The sequence below is a fragment of the Chrysochloris asiatica genome, unplaced genomic scaffold (genome assembly GCF_000296735.1).
Source record: "Chrysochloris asiatica unplaced genomic scaffold, ChrAsi1.0 scaffold00381, whole genome shotgun sequence".
Classification (NCBI taxonomy): domain Eukaryota; kingdom Metazoa; phylum Chordata; class Mammalia; order Afrosoricida; family Chrysochloridae; genus Chrysochloris; species Chrysochloris asiatica.
Window position 1 is genome coordinate 233,760 of NW_006408899.1, and position 15,479 is coordinate 249,238.

At 36.8% G+C, this 15,479-nt stretch overlaps 1 pseudogene; it reads left to right on the forward strand.

Annotated features, from left to right (window-relative positions):
- LOC102832994 overlaps window positions 1-15,479 on the forward strand; it is a 121,246-nt pseudogene that overhangs the window by 1,580 nt on the left and 104,187 nt on the right.

A 15,479-nucleotide genomic window follows, 5' to 3' on the forward strand; every position in this document is an offset into this window, starting at 1 on the left:
CCTGTATTGGGTTTCCAAGGAACAGCTGGTGAGCTTGAACCACTGACCTTGCAGTTCAAATGGTTTTGCAGTCTGGTGCCTTAACCCACAGCACCACACCCGTGGTGCTCCTAAATTCTAGTTATTAGCAATTATTGAACAAGTAAAGTCCTACAATATGACCTAGCTCTCTTACTTTAGGAGAAAAAAACAACAACCTTGAATTTGATGCATGAAACAGGATTCTTTGAAATATAATAGTATAAAGATTAGTGGAGATGATGGAGGATAGGAAAATTCTGTTTTCCATAGGTCCTCATACTTATTGGTCAAAAACATTGACATAAATTAAATACAATTTGAGATCACATCTCTCCTTCTCTGTACCTCAATCTATGTCTTCAATTTATGTACTCTATCTTTTTATATTTTGTCAGCATTCAACACATATTTTTCCACTATTTTCCTGTCTACATCCTCTATTCTGCCTTCTGAAGGAAATTTACTCTTCGTAAGAACAAAAAGGTAGTAGTGATACCTTGTGTGGTGTATACACTTTAATGTTCTCCTTTTCTTAGAGTTTTAGAGAGATGAGATGTGATTGAGGCATTAGATAAAGAGGATGCTGGATATCTCTGACTGTGGGTTAGAAGCTGCTACTCTGTTTATGTGTTTCTTATCTTTATAAACAGTTTATCATTTCTGGATCTCTGACGGTTGTGTCTGCAAAGAAACAAACAAATTCATTGGTAAGTTAACAATTTTCCCATTTATGATACTTGAAGAAATGAATATTTATTAGAACTGATTGACCCACATAAAACAGAGCCTCCCAAAAGAACTATCATTTTCTGCATATTTCACGTAGCTATCTTTTTGACTCAATGAATCTTGTATGTCATCATTTTATAACTAGATGCAAATAGGACCAATCTCCTGGAATTTTAACAATATTAGTCCCCATTTCCACCACTCATCTGTCAGTTTGTAATACTGTGATGGCTTGTGTGTTGCTATGATATTAGAAGTTATGCCATTGGTATTTTAAATACTAGTAGGATCACCCATAATGAACAGATTCTAGTGGACCTTACATATTAAGAAAGAAGAAGGAGAGGCAGACCACTTCTGAATGGCTAAGCACTGACAACCTTATGAACACCAGCGGAATAGTCTCAGATATAGTGCTAAAAGATGAGCCCCTTAGGTATGAAGACACTCAAAATATGACTAGGGAAGAGCTTGCTCCTCAAAGTAGAGTTCTCCTTAATGACATGGTTAAATGAAGACCTTAAGGTCTTCATTTGCTGATAGAGCATGACTCAAAATGAGCAGAAAGAGCTGCAAACATCCTTTAATAAGTAGAATGTGGAATGCATGAAATATGAATCTAGAAATATTAAAAGCTGTAAAAAAGGAATTGTACCAATAAAGCTAGAGTTGAAATGGACTGGTATTTGTCATTTTGAATCTTAAATCATATGGTTTACTATGCTGGGAAAGTCAAATTAAAGAGGAATGCATCACAATCATTAACAAAAGGAACATGTAAAGAATGATATTGATTTCAAGAGTTAGCATATGATCAAGAACTGAAGGAAAATCCAAACTTCAATGAAGGTATTGAAGACTCCAGGAATTGACAGGGTACAAACAGAAATCTTTTGACAAACTGATACAAACTAAAGGTGTTCACTCACCTATGTCAAGAAAAATGGAAGACAGCTACCTGGCCAACTGATTGGAAAAGATCAATATTTGTGTTCATTCCAAAGAGAGGTGATCCAATGGAATATGGAAATCATTGAACAGTATAATTAATATCACATGCAAGTAATTTTTGCTGAGGTTGATTCGGAAATGGCTATAACAGTACATCAGCCCAGACTGCCAGAAATGCAAGCCAGATTCAGAAGTGGACGTGCAATGAGTGATAGCACTCTTGACATCAGATGTATCTTAGTTGAGAGCAGGGAATACCAGAAATATGTTTATTTGTACTTTGTTGGATTTGTAAAGGCTTTTGACTGTTTGGATCATGGCAAGTTATGGATAATATTTTTTTAAAAAAGGATGATCCAGAACATTTAATTATCCTCAAGAGGAACTTGTGCATAGACCAAGAGGCAGTCATAAAAACAGAAAAAAAGATCCAGGATGGTTTAAAATCAGTGAAGATGTGCCAGGGAAGTATCCTTTCACTATTCTTATTCAATCTGCATAAGAATTATTGAATTACATAAAGAAGGACATAACATCAGTATTGGAGGAAGACTCACTAACAACCAGTGATAAGCAGATGATACAACCCTGTTTGCTGAAAGCAAAATACTTAGTGATGAAGATCAAAGAATACAGCCTGCAGTATTGATTGAATCTCAATGAAAAGAAAACAAAAATATTCACAACTAGACTAATAAATAACATCATAGGAAACGGAGAAAATATTGAAATTGTGAAAGATACTTCCTATGACTTGTATCCATCGTCAATATTCTTGGAAGTGTTGTTATTGTTGTTGTTGTTAAGTGCTGTTGAGGTGGGTCTGACTCATAGCTACCCTGTGTAATGTTTCTGAGTAGCAGATGGTGGGTTTGAACCACAGACCTTACAGTTCACGCTGACTTTGCAATCCAATGCATTATTCTGCAGTGCCACAATATCTGTCAAGAAATCAAATGATGTATTGCAGCAGGCAAATCTGTTGTATAAGACTTGTTTAAAGTGTCCAAGAGCAAAGACAGCAGATTGAGGACAAAGATATGCCTGACCTTAGTCCTCAATGGTATTTTCAGTACCTCATGATATTTTCAGTCACCTCATATGCAAGTGAAATTAGGAAAATGAAAACAGAAGACGGGGAAGAATTGATGCATTTGAGTTATGGTGTTGGAGAAGAATATGAAAGTACCATGGACTGCTAGAAGAACAAATAAATATGTGTTGGAAGACGTACAACCAGAATGCTCCTTAGAAAGCAGATTGTGAGACTGCATCTCATTAGTGGGGACCAACCCCTGGACAAGGACATAATGCTTGGTAAAGTGGAGGGTCGGTAAAAGAGAGAAAGACCCACAACAAGATGGATTGAAAACTTATCAGCAACAATGGGCTCAAGCATAACAACAATTATAAGGATGGTAAGGACCAGGCAGTGTTACATGCTCTTGTACATAAAGATGTTATGAATCGATACTGGTACCTAACAACAATTTTAAAAAATGAAAAAAGATTGAAGTTGTCAATGACTTCATTTTGCTGAAATTCAAAACTAACACTCATGGAACTAGCAGTCAAGAAATCAAACGGCATACTACATTAACAAATCTGCAGCACAAGACCTCTCTAAAGTGTTGAAGAGGAAAGATATCAGTCTGAGGACTATGGTACACCTCACCCAGGCCATGGCATTTTCAATAGCCTCCTATGCTTTTGAAATGTGGGCAATGAATACGTAAGACCATAAAAGAATTGATGCATTTGAGTTTTAGTATTAGAGAAGAATATTAAAAGTACTATGGACTGCCTGAAAACAAATCTGTATTGGAAGAAATATAGTCAGAATGGTCCTTAGAAGTCAGGATGGTGAGACCTTATCTTTCACACTGAAGACGTATTATTCAGATGGTCCAGTCTCTGGGGTATGACATCATGCTTTGTAAAGTGGAGGGTCAGTGAAAAAGAGGAAACCTCCCAATGGGATGGATTGGCACATGGCAGCAGCAATGGGCTCATATGTAATAGCAGCAGTAAGGATGGCATAAGTGTTCTGTTGTTCATGGGGTCCATGTAAGTCCAAACCGATTCTGTAACACCTAACAATAATACAAAGACTAAATACCACTATTACTCAAATTTATGCACCAATCACTAAAACCTGTGATGATGGTATTTGTGATGATAATAATGAAGGATTCTATCAACGTCATCACCCTGATACTGAGCAAACATGCAATCAAGAGGCATTGGTAATTACTGGGGTTTGGAATGCCAATATTGGAAATAAAACGGAAAGATTCTTAGTTGGAAAATATGATTTTGGTGATAGAAACAATGATGGAACTTGAATGATAAACTTTTGCAAGAGATCGAGTCAGCCAATTGTGTTGTTTATTTCCTCTGTGTCTTTGTTGAGTTTCTTTCTGGTTGCTCCATACTTTTTTGAAAATGGGTTAATAAAATCTCCCACTATTATTGTACATTTAGCTATTTCTTTCTTCAAATCTAATTACAGTTTGATTTATACATTTTGGAGCTCTTGCATTGGGAACGTCGATAATTATTATGGTTATGTCATCTTTTTCAATTGATCCTTTAATCATGAAATAATGTCCATCTTTATCTATTATGATGGGTTTTGCCTTAAATTTATTTTATCAGAGATTAGTATTGCCACTCCTGTTTGTTTTTTTATTGCAATTAGCTTGATTTATTCTTTTCCACCCTTAACTTTTAGTCTGTTCTTCTCTTTGTGTGTAAGGTATGTCTCTTGCAGACAGCATATTGAAGGATCTTGTTTTCTTATCCATTTTGACACTCCCTGTCTCTTAACTGGTGCATTTAATTCATTGATAATCAGTGTAATTATCAATAGGTATGGATTAATTGCTGTCGTTATGTTTGTTTTTATGAGGAACTTCTGGTTCCTTTGTTCTGCAAGACTTCCTGCCTGAGTTCATGGGTTTCTTTGTGTTATTTCTTGTCAGTTTCTTCATATTTTTAATGTTCCATGTTCCTTTTGGATTGTCTTGGTATGTTGTGAAGTGCTAATTTTCTTTGAGGTTATCTGATATTCTATTAACTTTTTCCTCCATTTAAAACAGTGTATTTTATCCTGCTATGTACCTGTCCACCTCATCACCTGGATCTCTGTTCCTGTGTTTTTGTGTTCTTTCACATTGTAATTATTGTGATCATAGACTGACCTCCAAGATTCTCTGAATTTTTTCTTACAGTTTTGTTCTGTTCTAGACTCTTCCATCTGTTGACTGAGTTCCGGGTGGTGCTGCCATGTATGTCAGTCTCTGGTTGTTGTCTGTTCTTGTTGGTTTTCAATCCAAAGAACTTCCTTTATGATGTTTTAAAGTGCTGGGTTGGCTTTGAAAAAAATCCCTTAGTTTCTGTTTATATGGGAATGTTTTTATTACATCATTGTATTTGATTGACAGCTTTGCTGGGTAGATGATTCTTGGTTGGCAAGAATCTTTCAGGGTTTCATATATGTCTCCCCATTGCCTTCTTGCCTTGACATGGTTTCTGCTGAGGATCAAAGCTAAATCTGATTTGCTTTCCTTTGTAGCACTTCTCTTTTCCCTAGCTGCTTTCAGGATTCTTTCCTTGTCTTTAATTTTGGAAAGCTTGATTATGATATGGTTTGGTGATTTTCTTTTGGGGTCTACCCTTCCTGTAGTTCATTGAGCGTTTTTAATGCTTATTTTTCATTTTTCAGAAAGTTAGGGACATTTTCTTCCAGAAGTTCTTCAAATATCTCATCTGTGGACTTGTGTGATTCTTCCTGTTCCAGAAGGTTAATCACACGAATCTTAGACTTTCTTCAGATTTTTTAAATCCTTTTTCTGCTTGTTCTTCTATCATAGCAGTATTGAGAGAGTTGTCTTCCAGCTTGCTGATTATGGCTTCCATGTTTTCAATTTTACTCCTTTGCCTTTTCAGTGTACTATCCATTTCTGATATTTTATTAATAATCATTCTGACCTCTTTTGCCAGGTTTTGAATTGCCTCCAATGTTGTATTTCTCTTATTTGATTGTTCCTGTAGTGCTTTCCTGATTTCTTCCTGTTTTTCTCAACTCTTCTGTGGAGTATTTGGATGCATCTCAATATCATTCTCCTGAATTCCTTCTCAGGCAGTTCCAAAGCCTGCCCTACTTCCAATGTGAGGTCTAGGTCTACCTTCAGATCATTTGTCTCAGTTACTCTATCTTGTTTCTGGACATGTGCTGATATGTTTAGTTGTTTCTTGAGTATCTTCAATAATTAGGTGTGTTTACAATAATGAGATAAAAGCATACGGATATATTATTATGCTTTCTGATTGCCTTCAGGGAGATGTGATCAGGAGATGGGATTCCCTTTCTTTTTCTTATTTCCCTGTTTTTTTTTTTCTTATAAAACAACTCAGAGTAACTGTAGCAGTTGTTGGCTGTCTATCTAGTTTATAGCAGCTGGTATTGGCTCTTGTCTGGATGGTGGGACTTTATAGAGTGTAATTGTAGCTTAGCTATGTGTTTGCAATTGCTGTCTCTTCTTGGGTAATGTAGGTAGAGAAAAGTCCCCTGAAGGTAAAAGAACAAAACAGCAACAGGGGAAAAAAAAAAGCAAAAAACAGATTGGATACTAGAGCATATAAATCACAGAAAAGAAAAAAAATCTGTAGCAAATATGAATATAACTTTAATGTCCCTCTCTCGGATTCTTGCCTTCAAAGCCATGTGAGAAATTTCAAGACACTACTGCTGCTTCTTATGATATAACTCAGGATTTAATTTTCATTCTGTTTCCTTTTTAGTTTCTCTTTCTTTCACTCCACAACTCCCATTCATGTTTATTTTCCTAGTGATAAATAGATCAGGGTTGACTGCAGCCATCTTGGGAGACTGTTAAGTTTAAAGCAGTGTCTCCCCCTTTCTTAATGGTCTTTACTGAGCAGACCCATGTGCATGCATAGTGGCACCCTCTGTGGGTGGGGGTGTCCACTTGCTCAAGCACTCCTTCTATTCACCAGAGTGAAGGTGCATAGACAGAGAGAGACCAATGAACTGAGAGAGAAAAAAAAAAAAATTTTCCCACACCTTTATTTCCAAGGATCGGTTAGACCTCTGTGGTAGGAGTGCTGCTCTGATCCTTCACCTGCTCTGTCATACCCAAGATGACTGGTCCAGGAGTGGCTGGGAGCCACAGGTTGGAAAATAACACGTTTCTTTCTTCTGCTACAAATTCCACTGGCTGTAAGCCTTTGAACTTTCTAAATATTCCTTTATATGCAGTTCAGTTCATTGTTCTGGGATGATCTCCTGAGTGAGCTTCATCCAGTATTCTGTGTTATTGCTGATGGAGGTCTGCACTGCACTTCTCCCTAATCTACTATTAAGCCCCACCTTGTGTCAAGAAATTTGGGAGACAGACACCTGGCCAAGCAATTGGAGGAGATCCATATTTGTGCCTACATCAAAGAAAGGTGTAAGTCCTCGAACAGTATAATTAATATCACACAGAAGCAAAAACTTGCACAAGATAATGAAAAAAGATTGCAGTTGTACATCAACAGGGAGCTGCCATAAATTCAAACCAGATTCAGAAGAGAACCTGGAACTAGATATTCTATTGCTGATGGCAGATAGAGTTTTGCTGAAAGCAGAGAATACTAGAATAATGTTTATTTGTATTCTATTGACTATGCAAAGGCATTCAATTGAGTGGATCACAACAAACTATAGATAACATTGTAAAGAACGAATATTCCAGAATAGTGCTTATGGGAAGTCTGTACATAGACAAAGAGGCACTTGTTAAAATGGAATGAGGGAATATTAAATGGTTTAAAATTTGGAAAGGTGTGCATCAGAGATGTATCCATATTTATTCATTCTGTATAATGAGCAACTAATATGAGATACTGTATTATATGAAGAAGAATGTGGCATTAGAATTGGAAGAAGACTTATTAACAACCTGCAACATGCAGGTGGCACAACTTGCTTACTGAAAGTGAAGCCAACTTCAAATGCTTACTGATGAAGATGACAGACTGTTTTGTAAAGAAAACAAAAATCCTCACCACTAGACCATTAAATAACAATAATGATAAATGGAGAAAAGACTGAAATTGTCAAAGACTTCAGTATGTTTGCATCCACATTCAGTGCTTACTGAAGCAGCAGTTAAGAAATCAAATGACATATTATGCAAATCTGCATTCTCTTTAAAGTGTTTAAGAGAAAAGCTGAAGGTTCGAGAACTAAGGTATGTCTGAGCCAAGTAATGGCATTATTAATTGCCTCTTATACATATGAAGTAGCTCTGGTAGCGCAGTGGTTATGAATCATGCTGCAAACCTCAAAGTCAGCAGTTCAGAACTACCAGCTGTTCTACTGGAGAAAGATGAGTTTTTCTGCTCCCAAAAAGAATTACAGCCTCAGAAACCCTGTACAGGGTCGTCATGTGTCAGAACTGACTCCTAAGCACATAACCAATACCATGCATATGAAAGTTGGACAATGAATAAGGAAGAAGGTAGAAGAAGAGATGCATTTGAATTATGATGTTGACAAAGAATATTTAAAGTACCAGAAGAATAAACAAATCTGTCTTAGAAAAAGTACAGCCAGAATGATCCTTAGAAGCAAGGAAGACAAACACTTGTTTCTTGTACTTTGGATATGCTATCCAGAGGAACCAGTCCTTAGAGAAGGACATCATGCTTCCAAGTGTGATGTGTCAGCAATAAAGAGAAAAATTCCCAACAAGATGAACTGATACAGCGACAGAAACAATGTGCTCAGAGTGAACTACAATTCTGAGGATGGCACTATGAGTTGGAACTGACTCGATGGCATCTACCTAGTCCTCATTTCTTATAGTCAAAGGAGCACGAGTAAAGGTTTAAGTAGTTCTTAAAGTCCTTTGGGTAGCTGGCAGAGGGATGCTATATAGAGAGACAAGCATGGCTCTGGTTAGGCTTAATTTTGGTTAAGGGGTAGGAGCTCATCTAGAGCAGAAAACCAGAGATGTATATATATATATATATACAGTTGTTGTTAAGTGCCATCAGGTCAGTTCTAACCCATAGAGACTCATAGGGTTTTCGTGGAGCAACTGGTGGGTTTGAACTGCTGACTTCGTGTTTCTCAGTTCAGTACTAATCCTACAGTGCCACACCAGAGTATATATACCGACATGGTGATGCAGGATACTGTGCTGTACCAAAAGATCAGTTTGAACCACAAGGTTAGTTGTTCAAATCTATCAGCCAATCCTTGGAAACCCTGTACAGGGTCGCTATGCGTTGGAACTGACTTGACGGCACTTAACAGCAACAAAGATGTACAGACTCAGAAACCCCATAAAAGGTCACTATGAGCCAGATCCAACTCAACAGCACACAGGTACCACCACTACCATACTGTTTATGAAATAATAACTTATCCAACTATCTTTTACCCAATTGTGCAATAGAAGGATATTGAATGTCTGATGAATATCCCATGGATAGATGTATCAATGAGAATTCCTTTCCTGACCTATAAGATCTAGACTCCTGTGTTATCTTAACCTTTTAAGCAAGAGACTTCCTGTTTTTCAGATGAGAGGAAACCTGGGAGCTAACATGCTCTGTACCTTAATTTCGATTGCTGGGATCAGCCTTCTATCACATGATTTAATAAGATTGGCCCACTATAATTGCAAAGTGGAAATAGCATATGAACTGAAACTGATCATAATTGTAAGTAGTTTTCTCTTGAATTCTGGGAAAACTGAACACTTTCAGCATGATGAAGATGATTTGTGGTCATTGGTAGAATATTTCAAAACCAAAGCAAAAAACTTTTTTTCCCAAATCCTTCCTCATTCCTCTTAATAAGTCACTTCCCAATATCACTCAATAAGGGAAACATATATTTTGTCCCCAGTGCCAGGAAATCCAAAGCCTGTGATTCAACATTTATTTCTCAACAAAGACAAAATGGTGAAAAAATAAACTGAAAATGCTCATTTCTGGATCAAAGACTGGGGTGATTTTTATTTTCTAATTGATTGCTTTATAAGTATTTTCTATTGTAAATATTTAGTATTAATATGGTTTTTAAAAAAACATATTACTCAATATTACCTAGATAACTAGCATTTATTCTAACTTGCTATCACCTGGAAACAGACTGTTTTTGCAATTAGACCACATGAAAAAGGTGGAGAAAGATGACCTTAAGGATGAGAAAACTCACTACAATAGAAGAAATAAAGAATATTGAAGTGGTTGAAGACATATTTCATATAGGACAAGTAAATGAAATAATAGATTGTAATGTGATGTTTTTCCTTCTAAAATATATTAAAAGCATAAAAGATCTTCTGCTTTTAGTTAGCAGCCAAGTGGAAAATAGTCAAATTATAGTTTTTCAATAGGGAGATTTGAAGATCTGCCTTGTATACTTAGAAGAATCAGCGTTGCAAACATTGCAAAATTTTTAATATCCAGGGTGGAATAATAATGATTTCAATAATAATATGAACAATAACCCATCACCACAAATAATAATAACAATAATGAAAAACAGAAATGGAATAGTCATTATGGATTGTGCAAAATCAAGGGTTTTCTTCCAATTGAATTAGTATATTTTGGAATGTTGGATTTCATAGCAATGCATGTGTTTCTATATTCATGCTCAATCTCACATCTTTATTTTGTGTAGTTTGGTAAGTACTTCTTTCATAAGGTGTGAAGTGGAGCTCTGAGATAGAACTCTCTAGCTGCCACTGGTGTTGAATCTAACACTATGGATTTTTATTTTCTTAAATAGGTGTTTCTAAGTATCCTAGTGATTCCGAACTGCCTGGAATTTTTAATCTCTCTGCATCTCTCCATGATAACTTACAATGTGGATGACATAAATATTAATTGGGTGAGTAGCCATTCTTGGGAAGGTGAGAATGTATTTGAGTATTTCATTAAGCTACGTTGACAAGAACTCGTTTTACCTTTGGTAAAGGGAAAAATGACACTACCTATTTGTGGTTCTGTGTATAACTTTGGGGTCTGTAAGTTATAGACAGCTGGCACACACAGTACTTAATTATGAAATATGTAACGAAACTCACCCACCCACACATTCAAATATCCATTCATTTATTTATTAATTCACCTACACAAGATTTAATTCACATGCTATTTGAACAAAAAAATTTTTAACTTTTTATTGTGAATTGAATGAAGGTTTATAGATCAGATCATCAACTTTACAATCAACAAATCATACATACTTCATCTCATCCAATGGTAGAAATACTCTCAGGGTAGTATGACTTATCCCATATCCTCCCTGTATTTTTGTTTCCATTTTTCCTTCCTTCCCTCACCCCCTTGATGTATAATGGTTGACCATTTTATGGTGTGCAGCTGTCACTTTCTGTTGCTGTCTCTCCACAATTGTTAGGCTGAAAATTGAGTCATTTCAGTTGACCATTTTATGGTGTGCAATTCTCACTTTCTGTTGCTGTCTCTCCACAGTTGTTATGCTGAAAATTTAGCCATTTCAGTTTCAGAATTCAGTTTCAGACCTGAAGAGTGACCAAGGCCCAAATTACCAGTATTCTACTAGCTTCTATCATAACAATAAGTCTGATATTTTATATGACTTTGAGTTTTGTTTCATGTCACTATGAATCAGAACCGATTATATGGCACTTGACAACATCAGCAATCCAGGGCCTTCTAATGTGATCCTTTTCAGAACAATTGATAGTAATAGCTAGACACCATCTAGTTCTTATGGCCTCAGGCTCATAGAGACAGATGTTAACATATTCTATTTGTCCATTGGATTGTTTTCATGCATCTTCAATTTTATGCCTGCAGATAAGAAAAGATCAATACTTAGTTGCACCTTAGATGGCAGCTCATGAGGGTCTTTTAAGATCCCAGTCATTATCACCAAAATAAGACATAGAGCATTGACTTTTTACACTATATTATGCCAATTGACCATGGTGTTTACTGAGACATAGTATCTACCAGGTCCAGTAACTCATTCCTGAAGGTGTTTGATAATTTGTAATAAGTTTTCATATTTTTATCTTATGTATGCTCCACCATATTTGGACACTGTTATTTTCTCTTGAGACAATAGTAAATAACAGTGTCAAACTAACCTCTATCAAACGTGTATATATTTGTGAGTATATTTTCAATCCCATTTCCATACCTGTTCAGCTTATCTATGTATCTCCCTTTTGTTGTTGTTAATTGCCATCTATTTGGTTCTGACTTATAACCACCCTGAATAGGGTTTCCAAGGAGCAGCGAGTGAATCTGAATTTCTGACCCTGTGGTTTAAACCATCCTTGTGATACCATGCATTATCCTGCAGCATCATACCAGGTCTTCATACCTGTAGGTCACTGTTATTGCAGGATTGTGTGTATAAGAGTATTTATCTTAGTTGACTTTGACTCTTGCACTCCTCCCCAATCTTCCTCTGTCTCCATCATTCTTTGGCCAACCTCTCTCTTACTGTACATTTCATTTCCCTTAACCCAAGTTAACACATGTCTAACCTGTAGATAGTGAATTACTCCCCCTTCCCACAAATTTCTTATTGTAGTTGTTGTAAGTGCCATCAAGTCAATTCTGACTGACAACGACCCTACATACAACAGAATAAAACACCGCCCAGTCCTGTGCCATCCTCACAATTGCTGGTATGCTTGAGTTCATTGTTGTTGCCACTGTGCCAATCCATCTTGTTAGGGGTATCTCTCTTTTACTGGGTCCCTCCACTTTATAAGGCATGATGTTCTTTTCTAGGAACTGGTCCCTCCTGATAATTTGTCCAAAGTATGAGAGATGAAGCCTGGCCATTTTGGCTTCTAAGGAACAATCTGATTGCACTTCTTACAACACAAATGTGTTTGTTCTTCTAGCAGACCATGGTCCCTTTCATGCTAATCTCCAATACAATAACTCAAATGCATCAATTCTTCTATGATCTTCCTTCTTCTCTGTTCAATTTTCACATGCAGATCAGACTATTGAAAACACCATGACTTGGGTCAGGTGCACTTTCGTCCTCAAACTGATACCTTTGCCCTTGAACACTTTAAGAGGTCTTGTGCAGCAGATCTGGCTAATGCTACACATCTTTTAATTTCTTGACTACTGCTTCCATGAGTGTTGAGGTTTGTTGCTGTTGTTAAGTGTCGTTGAGTTGATTCTGACCCATAGTGACCTTGTGTAGGGTTTCCAAGGAGCAGCTTGTGAGCTTGAGCCACCGACCTTGCAGTTCAAACAACTTTGCAGTCTGATGCATTAGATCACAGTGCCACACCAGGACTCCAGTGTTGAGGGTGGACCCAAGCAAAGTGAAGTCTTTGACAACTTCATCTTTTCTCCATTTATCATGGTATTATTTATTGCTTCAGTGGTGAAGATTTTTGCTTTCCTTACATTGAGATGCAACCCACACATAAGGTTGTAGTCTTTGATCCTCATCAGTATTTTAAGTCCATTTTGCTTTCAGATTTATCATCTGCATATCACAGTTTGAAAATTAGTCTTCCTCCAATCCTCATTAATGTTCTTCTTCATATAGTCCTGTTTCTCAGATTATTTGCCCAGCACACAAATTGAATAAGTATGATGAAAGAATAAAATACTGGCTCACATTCCTGATTTTAAACTATTCAGTGTCTTCTTGTTATGGTGAAATGGCTGCCTCTTGGTCTATGTACAGTTTCCTCATGAGCACAAATAAGAGTTCTGGAATACTCATACTCCACAGTGTTGCCCATAACAGGATCTACACAGTTGGAAGCCTTTGCAATGTCAAGAAAGCACCAATAAACATCTTTCTGGTATTCTCTGCATTCAGATAAAATCCATATGACATCAGGAATGATATACACCTTTCCATATACTCACCTGAATCCTGATTGAATCTCTGACAGTTCCCTGTCAGTGTATAGTTACAACCATCTTTTAATTATCTTTGACAAAATTTAACTTCCATGCAATATTGTCCAATACTTTCTGCACTCTCTTTGGAATGGGTACAAATATGGATCTCTTCCAGTTAGCCAGTCAAGTAGCTGTCTTCCAAATTTCTTGGCATAGATGAGTGAATGCCTAAAGTGCTGTATCAGTTTGTTGAAATATTTCTATTCGTATTTCAGCAATTCCCAGAAGCTTGTTCTTTAGAAACATCCCAGTGTACATTGGATTTCTTCCTTCCTTACCAGTGGATTTTAATAATATGCTACCTCTTGAAATGATTGAGCATCGATTATTTCTTTTTGGTACCATGACTCTGTGCATTCTTTCCATCTTCTTTGGATGCTTTCTGCATCATTCAACATTTTGTCCAAAGGCTCCTTCAGTAGTTCACATCAAGGCTTGAATATATTCCTCAGTTCTTTCAGCTTGAGAAATATTAACAGTGTACTACCCTTTTGTCTTTCTAACTCCAGATCTTTGCACACTTTGTGATAACATTTGACTTTGTCTTCTCAATCTGTCCTTTGAAATTTTCTGTTCAGCTCTTTTACCTGCTCATTTCTTCTATTTGCTTTACATCTCTATGCTGCAAAACAAGTTTCAGAGTCTCTTATGACATGTATTTTGGTAATTTTTTTTCTTCTCTGTCTTCTTTATGACCGTTTGTTTTCTTGATGTCATCCTGCACCTCTTCTGGCTTTTCATTATTAATGTCTAATGCATCGAATCTGTTCTTAAGATGATTGCTAAATCCAGGTGGGATATGCTGAAGCTAGTATTTTGGCTCTCATGTTGTTGTTGTTGTTAAGTGCCATCGAGTCGGGTCCGACCCATAGCGACCCTGTACAGGGTTTCTGAGGGTGTAAATCTTTACGGGAGTAGAAAGCCTCATCTTTCTCCCGAGGAGCGGCTGGTAGTTTCGAACCGCTCACCTTAAGGTTTGCAGCCCAATTCGTAACCACTACACTACCAGAGCTCCTTTGGACTTGTTTTAATTATCTTCAGCTTCAACCTACACTTGCATATGAGTAAATTCCACAGTCTGTCTCTGGCCGTATTTTAACTAATTATGTGGAATTATTTTAACTGTCTTTTCTATAGGTGTAGTTAATTTGATTTCTGTGTACACTGTCAGGTGAAGACCATGAGTATAATTGTCTTCTATGTTGTTTAAAAAAGTTATTTACTACAAAGAAGTCATCAGTCTTGCAAAATTCTTTCATGTGACCTCCAGCATCATTTTTGTCACGAAAGCCATATTTTACAATTACTGATCCTTCTTTTTTATTTCCAATCTTTACATTCCAATCACCAATAATCATCAGTACATCTTGATCAATTTCAGACTGATGAAGATTGCTGAATTCTTCAATTTTATAATCATTGGCTCTAGTGGTTGATGCATAAATTTGAATAATAGTGGTATTAACTGGTGTTCCTTGTAGGTGTATGGCTATCATTCTATCACAGATAGCATTATACTTCAAGATAGATCTTGAAATGTTCTTTTTGATGCTGAATTTGATGCCATTCCCAGCACAGTAAACCATGTGATTGTTAGATTCAAAATAGCCAATACCAGCTCATGTCAGCTCACAAATGCCTAGGATGGAGTCCTGGCTTGTCACTGTAGGACTAGCACTGGACCAAATGGTCAGTTTGAACTGTATGTTTGGTGGTTCAAACTCACCAGCCACAACTCAGACAACCTATGCAGGGTCTCTATGTGTCAGAGCAGACTCAGTGATGCTTAACAACAATAACAATGTCTA